Source organism: Gossypium arboreum, chromosome 1 (assembly GCF_025698485.1).
Source record: "Gossypium arboreum isolate Shixiya-1 chromosome 1, ASM2569848v2, whole genome shotgun sequence".
Classification (NCBI taxonomy): domain Eukaryota; kingdom Viridiplantae; phylum Streptophyta; class Magnoliopsida; order Malvales; family Malvaceae; genus Gossypium; species Gossypium arboreum.
The window spans coordinates 53,507,959-53,515,272 of NC_069070.1; positions in this window are offsets into that span (position 1 = coordinate 53,507,959).

The following is a 7,314-nucleotide window of genomic DNA, read 5'->3' on the forward strand; positions in this document are numbered from 1 at the left end:
TGTAGATTGCCCGATCGTCTACGAGAAGTTACGTTAGGATTAGTTGAGTTGTAGGTATAGTAGAGTAAGAAGAGGGGTACGAATGGAATGGTAGGAACGAAAGGGAAGGATAAAAAATGGTATGAACAAATTGGTCGGTTTAGGTTCGATTAGGTAAAGAAGGAAGAACGGGTTTAAACTACTAAAGGGACTTTTAAGAACCAATTACCGAAATGGTATCGACCCGTTGAGTTAGCCTTTTGAGTTCGGTTATAGGTTTGGTAAGGGAAACCTCGACCCACTATCTAACAAGATAGGAACCTCGGTATGTTGAACGCCACACTACGAGTAGTGATAAGTTCGAGTACGACAAAGAACACGGTTGACACAACTAGAACGCTAGGAACGCCAAACGAATCTTTGAACGAAATATAAGAAAAGTTTGCCTCATGATTTTGGCAGCATAACATTAACAAAAGTTTCAAAAGTTCTTTACAAAGTAACACAAGCCACAATTTATAGTGAATGCAAGGGATAGCCGAATAGGCTCTCAAGGTAGCTGAATGGTTTCTGAAAATTCCAGAATTTTTGATGAAGCTTCCTTGAAGTTTCTTGTGCATGGAGAACGGTAAGGGGCAGTTTCTAGATGCCTTGATTCAATAGAAAAATTGAATGAATTGTTTGGGAGCTGAAATGCCATCAATAGGTTCGGCCAAATGCTTGCATTTGAAATTAATGCTGCTACTTGATTCAGCCGAATGTTCATGTGATTAAGGAGCTGTCTAGAGCACTTCAATAGTCTTAGAATGTGAACAAACCGATTTGAACAGCCACACATGTGTGAACAAACAAAATCGAACAGCCCTTGGTGTGAAAGGAATAATCGGGTGGGTGTGAACAGCCTTAATTTGTCTTGGGCAGCCAATCGGTCTTCTTGAAGAGTTGTAAGGTTTGGCTGAATGGTCACTTAGGGAACACCAAAGAGCAGCACACCAATTTTAAGTCATCCATGCACCTATGCCGTCCAAGGGGTAATGTACCTACAACATTTAATTTAGCAAATTAAATCCCTTTTAGACACATTAAATTCGGCAACATAGACAAATAAATCTTGCACCATAAATTAGGCTGGACATAATTAATCTTTGTAATAGTTAAGACATATTTAATTGGTCCTAATTAATTAAGTACTTAATTTAGAACATAATTAAAACATGTCCAGATTATGACAAATTAATTATTAAAACAAATAACTAATAAAACTAACAGCAACTTAAATGATTTATTCCAGCATAATAAATGCAATAATGAAATGAGCTCTTTGAAGTTGAGCTGATTTGAGCTTGAAGGAGTATGCATGGTTTGCTTGGCTTGCTGGTCCAAAAGCTTTCAAGAAGTCCAGCAACGGTTTCACCCCAAACTCTATCAACTAAAGCTGTTGTTGCGCCTTTGAATCTCTTTGCTCGAGCTTGGGTGATCGGTCCTACGGGCAATTCGAGAGGATCTTCATTGGCAGCCGACAACTCAGGAAGGGTGGTTGTATCACCCGGTTGCGAAACTACCTTCATTTACATATTGGGCTTTAAAAGCCGTCGGTGAATATACGATTGTCAAGCAACCATGCGATCCTCATATACTTCCTCCGTTCCATAATTTCCACCCATATGCACCCTACGCAGAATATCATATGTATGCATGTCACATCCATAAAACTTACATTCTACACCTTAGGGTATTTTGGTCATTTTTGCCCTTAGGGGCATTTCAGTAATTTTCCTATAATTATAGTTTTCACTTACCTTGGGCTGTTAATGAGTCCCGTGAGCTAAGATGAATGAAAACTATGCACCAGGTAGGATTCCAGACAAGAGAAGGTGAGTCATTAAGACCGCTTAAGTACCAAGCTCTCGCTAGATCCAATCCTAGACATACATATACCCGTTGCCACACCTTAACCCTTTGACTTGTCCACGGTCGCAATATATTAATTAAGTCTTATGTGGATATCATATACTAGGCCCAAAACCCCTTACAAAGCCCAAACAATTATACATACCTGTATCTGGCCCATTAAGCCGAATCATATTCATATGGCCCATTAGGCCCAAACCACCTGTATATGGCCCATTAGGCCCAAATCACATTTATATGGCCCGTTAGGCCCATCACATTCATAATCATGCTCACATTCAAGTTCCTATCACATAGCATCAATATTTAGTTTTTGCCTATTATGGGCCCAACAGCCCATCGGGCCCATTTAGCCCATTCTAGCCCATATGGCCAAATCACAACCCAAGTCCACGAAATCACCCGTGGGCCTCAGGCAACCTATCGGTCTCCCCCTTACGAGTGTTCGCGCACTCGCAAGACTACCGTAGCCAAACTTTTGGCTTTTTGACATTTCGGCTTTTGCCGATACATAATGTGTGTACAGTGTATGTACACACCTGGTAAGCAAGCGTGATGCAATCTCCTTAGCCCAAACCTACAATCGATATCACTCAAAGATTAATCTTACATACTTATCGAATACTTTACCAAAAGCCAGAATCTCACCTTAACCTTACCTTGCGCGATAAGTATAACAACCCCTTCATTAACCACGATCAACTCCTAGATCTGCACCAATCGTAACTATTAAAACCAGAATAATAGGTGACTCGTATCCAACACAAGTCCCCTTACCTTACTATGGCTATTTAGACAACCTTAGCCAATGGATGAGGAATACTTACCAAAACCGCAAACACTTAAGAAGCAATTCGGTAGAGAGCTAAGATCCAAGATCCGATACTAATTCCCTACCAAAGTTGATTGAAAGAGTGAGGGACAATAATCGATACCTAGCAAAGAAAACCGATTGGAAGAGCAACACTTACACTAGAGTCGGTCAAACAGTATTCAGCCCTTGGGAGATTTGGCTTTTCAGCTTTTCAAACTTAGTATGGTGAATAAGGTTTCTTTGGTCCGGATTAAAGAAGTAGAGTAGAAGAAGAAATCGACTAAGTGAAACAATGAAAATTGTGTAAAGAAGAATAGAAATCGACAGGAAGAAAAGAAAGAAAAAAAAAAGGGTTTTCGCCTTTTGGAGAAAGGGGTTTCTAGCAACAAGGTGAAGAAGAATTTCGATAGTAGCCTGGAAACCCTGTATTCGGCCCCTATTTATAGCCCTTATAGCTAAATTTTCCATGCCCAATTCCCAATTCGGCTCCATCATTTCTCCCTTCTCATCTCCTCGTTTTTCTCCCTGATAACCCTTTGATCTTTTCCTTAATTTTCTCTTCTGAACACTCCCCTTGGAGTCCATCTTCACACCACTTCCATCCTTCTAGAGGGCCAAAATTAAACTTCTAAAACGCAAAACTAAGATTCGAACCTTGGACCTCCTTGCTAGCTACTAACGCCACCTCACTGCACTCTAAGTGGCGTCACTTAGCCACTCTTCCACAGGGATTTTTTATGCTATTTTTCCCCTATTTTTATTTAAAAGCCCACCTACTTGTCAACCCTGATTCTTTTAATAATTAAACTATAATTTCATTTATTCCTAGGTTCGAACTCAAACTTAATTAAGACCTATAATTATCACATGGCTAGGAACATAAAACACAATTTTTATCAAAATCGAAAAACAAAGAAAGTTCAAGATTTCAGGACTTTTGGGTTTCGGGATTTTGAGGGCGTTACGTTAACTCAATTTCATATTTTAGTAAAATTACTATTTTACCCCTACACTTTTGACCTTTTTACAAATTAGTCCCTAATCTCGAAAAATGCAAATTTAGTCAATTTCATCATAGCCCAAGCAATCCGAATTTCATACATGCTCATATCAGCCCATATTTTTAATTTATTCATACTTTTACCACACAATTTATTATATTTCACAATTTAGTCCAAAATTGACATTTTTGCCAAAATTCACTTAACAAAACTCAAAAATCTACCATCAAAGATTTATTTTCTATCATTAAACATCAAGATACTCAAATATTCAACAATGGCATCATCCAAATACTCTAACAATTTTGAAACCGGAGGAAGGGGCTAGCTAGATTACGAAGCAACGATCTCAAAAACGTAGAAATTATTAAAAACCAAACACAAAACATACCTCCACCAAGGCATGCAAGTGTTGAACCTAAAGAAGCTTCAATGCCTTTCCTTTCTTCTCATATTCAGTTGAAGAAACAAAAGAAATAGGATGCATTTATTTTATTTCTTTATTATTTAACATTTATTAATTATTTACTTATTTAACCTTAAAGCCAACCCAAAATTTCAATATTGCCAAACCATTGCCATCCACTAACTCTTTAATGGGTTAATTACCATTTGAGGACCCTCACTTTAAAAACCAAGGACAAATAACTCCCTTTTACTAATAGCATGCAACTTTTGCATTTTACGTGATTTAGTCCTTTTTACCGAATTAACCACTCAAACAGTAAAATTTTTTCAACGAAACTTTAATACCATCTTATTTATAAATATTTACGACTCAATTTATAGAAACAACGTCCTGATACCTCATTTTCTAAAACCATTTGAACTTAATAAATCACTTATAAAGCAAAAAAAAATCACAATATCAAAAACCTTTTTTGTTAAATCACAATTAACTCATAAATATTAAAATAATAATGAAATAATTTTTTTGATATCAGATTTGTGGTCTCAAAACCACTATTTTGATTAACCCTAAAAACGGGCTGTTACAACTCTTCCCCTTTAGGGATTTTCGTCCACAAAATTCTTACTAGAAGAAGTTGCTTCCAAATCTTATGAATCACTTTCACTATTTTCTCAAGGTCACAAATCGATTTCAGCCCCGCATATCTTTTTCCCATAGCCTTTGAATTTTAACACACAGTGCCAGAGCATATTGTCAAAATTTCGAATTACTCACTTAGAACACATAGCTCAGTTGATCTATCAAATAGAAACTCTATATATACTGAAACAATCATGCGGATTTTTTTTCCATCATCAGATAAGATCAATCGAGTAACCATTCTCACAAAATAAGCAAAGATCTTTCCATTCAGCATCTGTAATTATATCTGCTTTCTCTATATTCTCTTAATGAAACATATTCCAATCAGTTCACTAGTACATTACTGAAAATCATAACTTCTTTACTTAATCTAGACTGAACTCAGCACTGAGGCTTCAGTTAATAATACTTTAAACTATTTCCAACTTTGCTAACTCGCATCGATCATTCAACTTTCACGAACATGATAATCTCATTAACTAGAACAACTTTAACTCATAACAACATCATTCAGTTAGAATATTCCAATAAGCATAGTTCCGTATCATACTCTCGAGAACATAGTTTCTTTATTCCAACTATCTGTCTATATATATACTCATGATTGTACAAAAATTCATCACCATACCAGAGAATCATTTAAATACATATAACTCAATTCACATCTCGACAAATCAGTTCGCGTTGATATAAACAATTGAGTTGATTTCCACCACTACAACCCAAGTACATGCACTCGTTCATAATTCTCTTGTCATGCAAATCAAAGATCTCACAACTATATTAGCTCAAGAAAACGGAGATATTCCGATTAAACTCACTAACCTTAGTTAAGCTTACCCGAGAAAATAAAACCACTACAAATTCAAGCTTGAGTTTCCATCATTTATGCCTTTGCCAATGACAATTTTTTTTTACATTGAAAATCAGAGAAATCCATATACTAGAATTTTCCACATTCGTATTATCAAATCCAGAAATACCTTCAAATAAACATAATCATCACAAAGCAAAGAATGCACTTTAAAGATGAGCCTGTCAAATAATCCACACAATGAGGACAATAAGAAAATCCCAGATATGATCTCGCAATAGAAACTAGAGAACATAACTCATAAGAGAATAATAATAAAGACTCGAAAAATTTTCTTAGAGAAAACTAGAAGAAAAATAATACTTATCTATTCTAGAATTCCATTGTAATAGAAATATCATATCTTTTAAGTATACACATAAGACAAACATCATTTGGCAGGAACGGAAGAATAGCCTCACACAATTTTTTACCATCGTCCTTATTCCAACTTAATAGAATAGAATTTTGAAAATAATAAAGAAATGCCGGTCATAAACCTACGAGTCCAACAATGCTTACGTCTAATATCATAGTTAGCTAATATTCTCACACAATAAGAATTTCATCAGAAAGAGAACGATCATATAAACCCCTGGGGACAATTGAATATTTAGAACACCCAGAAGAAGTCACCGTAATTTATTCAACTTTAACCGTTACACACAAACATCTTTACAACTCATTTATCCTTTCTCTGACTAATTTTGTCATCAAGGACCTCAGATTATCCCACTCAAGATGCGAAAACCAATTCGGAAGGAATCCTAACAAACATATCTTTAAACTTCATACCCAAATGAGTAGAATAGCCGAGAGCAATTTTCTTCTTTAACTAAAACATTACATACTTTGTATGATCTTTTAAAACATTCCGATATTTCTTCTAAAACTAAGTTCATTTGTTACTCTGTACTCTACTCTATTCGCATTACTAATTATCCCTCCATTGAACTCTTTAATCTCATACTTATGAGCTTATTCAACATAATTCTCATAAATTTTTTTCGTCACAAAAGCAACACTGGTAAGGGGAAGTTGTAAAGCCTCTAACTTGACTCTCATAAATACACACTTATGACTCAACATTCATCGTCAATATAATATCATCACAATCACATAGTTTACTCCAAGCAAATTAACATATTTATTTTACAAATGTTTCTATCATCCACAATTTCAAATAGTGAATCTACTTACTCGAGCCCAATATCAGTATCTAATTAAATTTCAACATTTAACTTCAATTCTACTTACCAACATTTGTCAAATTAAAGAGCGTCTTACGAGTCTGAGTGCATCATTTACTTAAAGCCATAGTCCAACTATGGTCTTACACATAAATTGTCAAGGCCCTACCGTGGTCTTTATTTCACTTGCCATAACCCGGTTATGGTCTTATTAGTTGATTGCCATATGTATATTTAGTAAAAGCAACTATAATTTATATCTCACATAACATTCAATACATACTTCATTATAGTCAAATAAACACATTTTGACATGAAACATATCTATACACAATTATTTCTTATTTAATATACATAATACAATATGAACTCACCAATTTTACTTTCATTTGATTCTCACATAAGTTCTATACATACTTGTATTACTTATTCTGATTGTACTTTAATTCTCATCTTGAATATGCCCGTTGAACCATTCGAAATCGTTACGGATACTCGATAATCACATATAG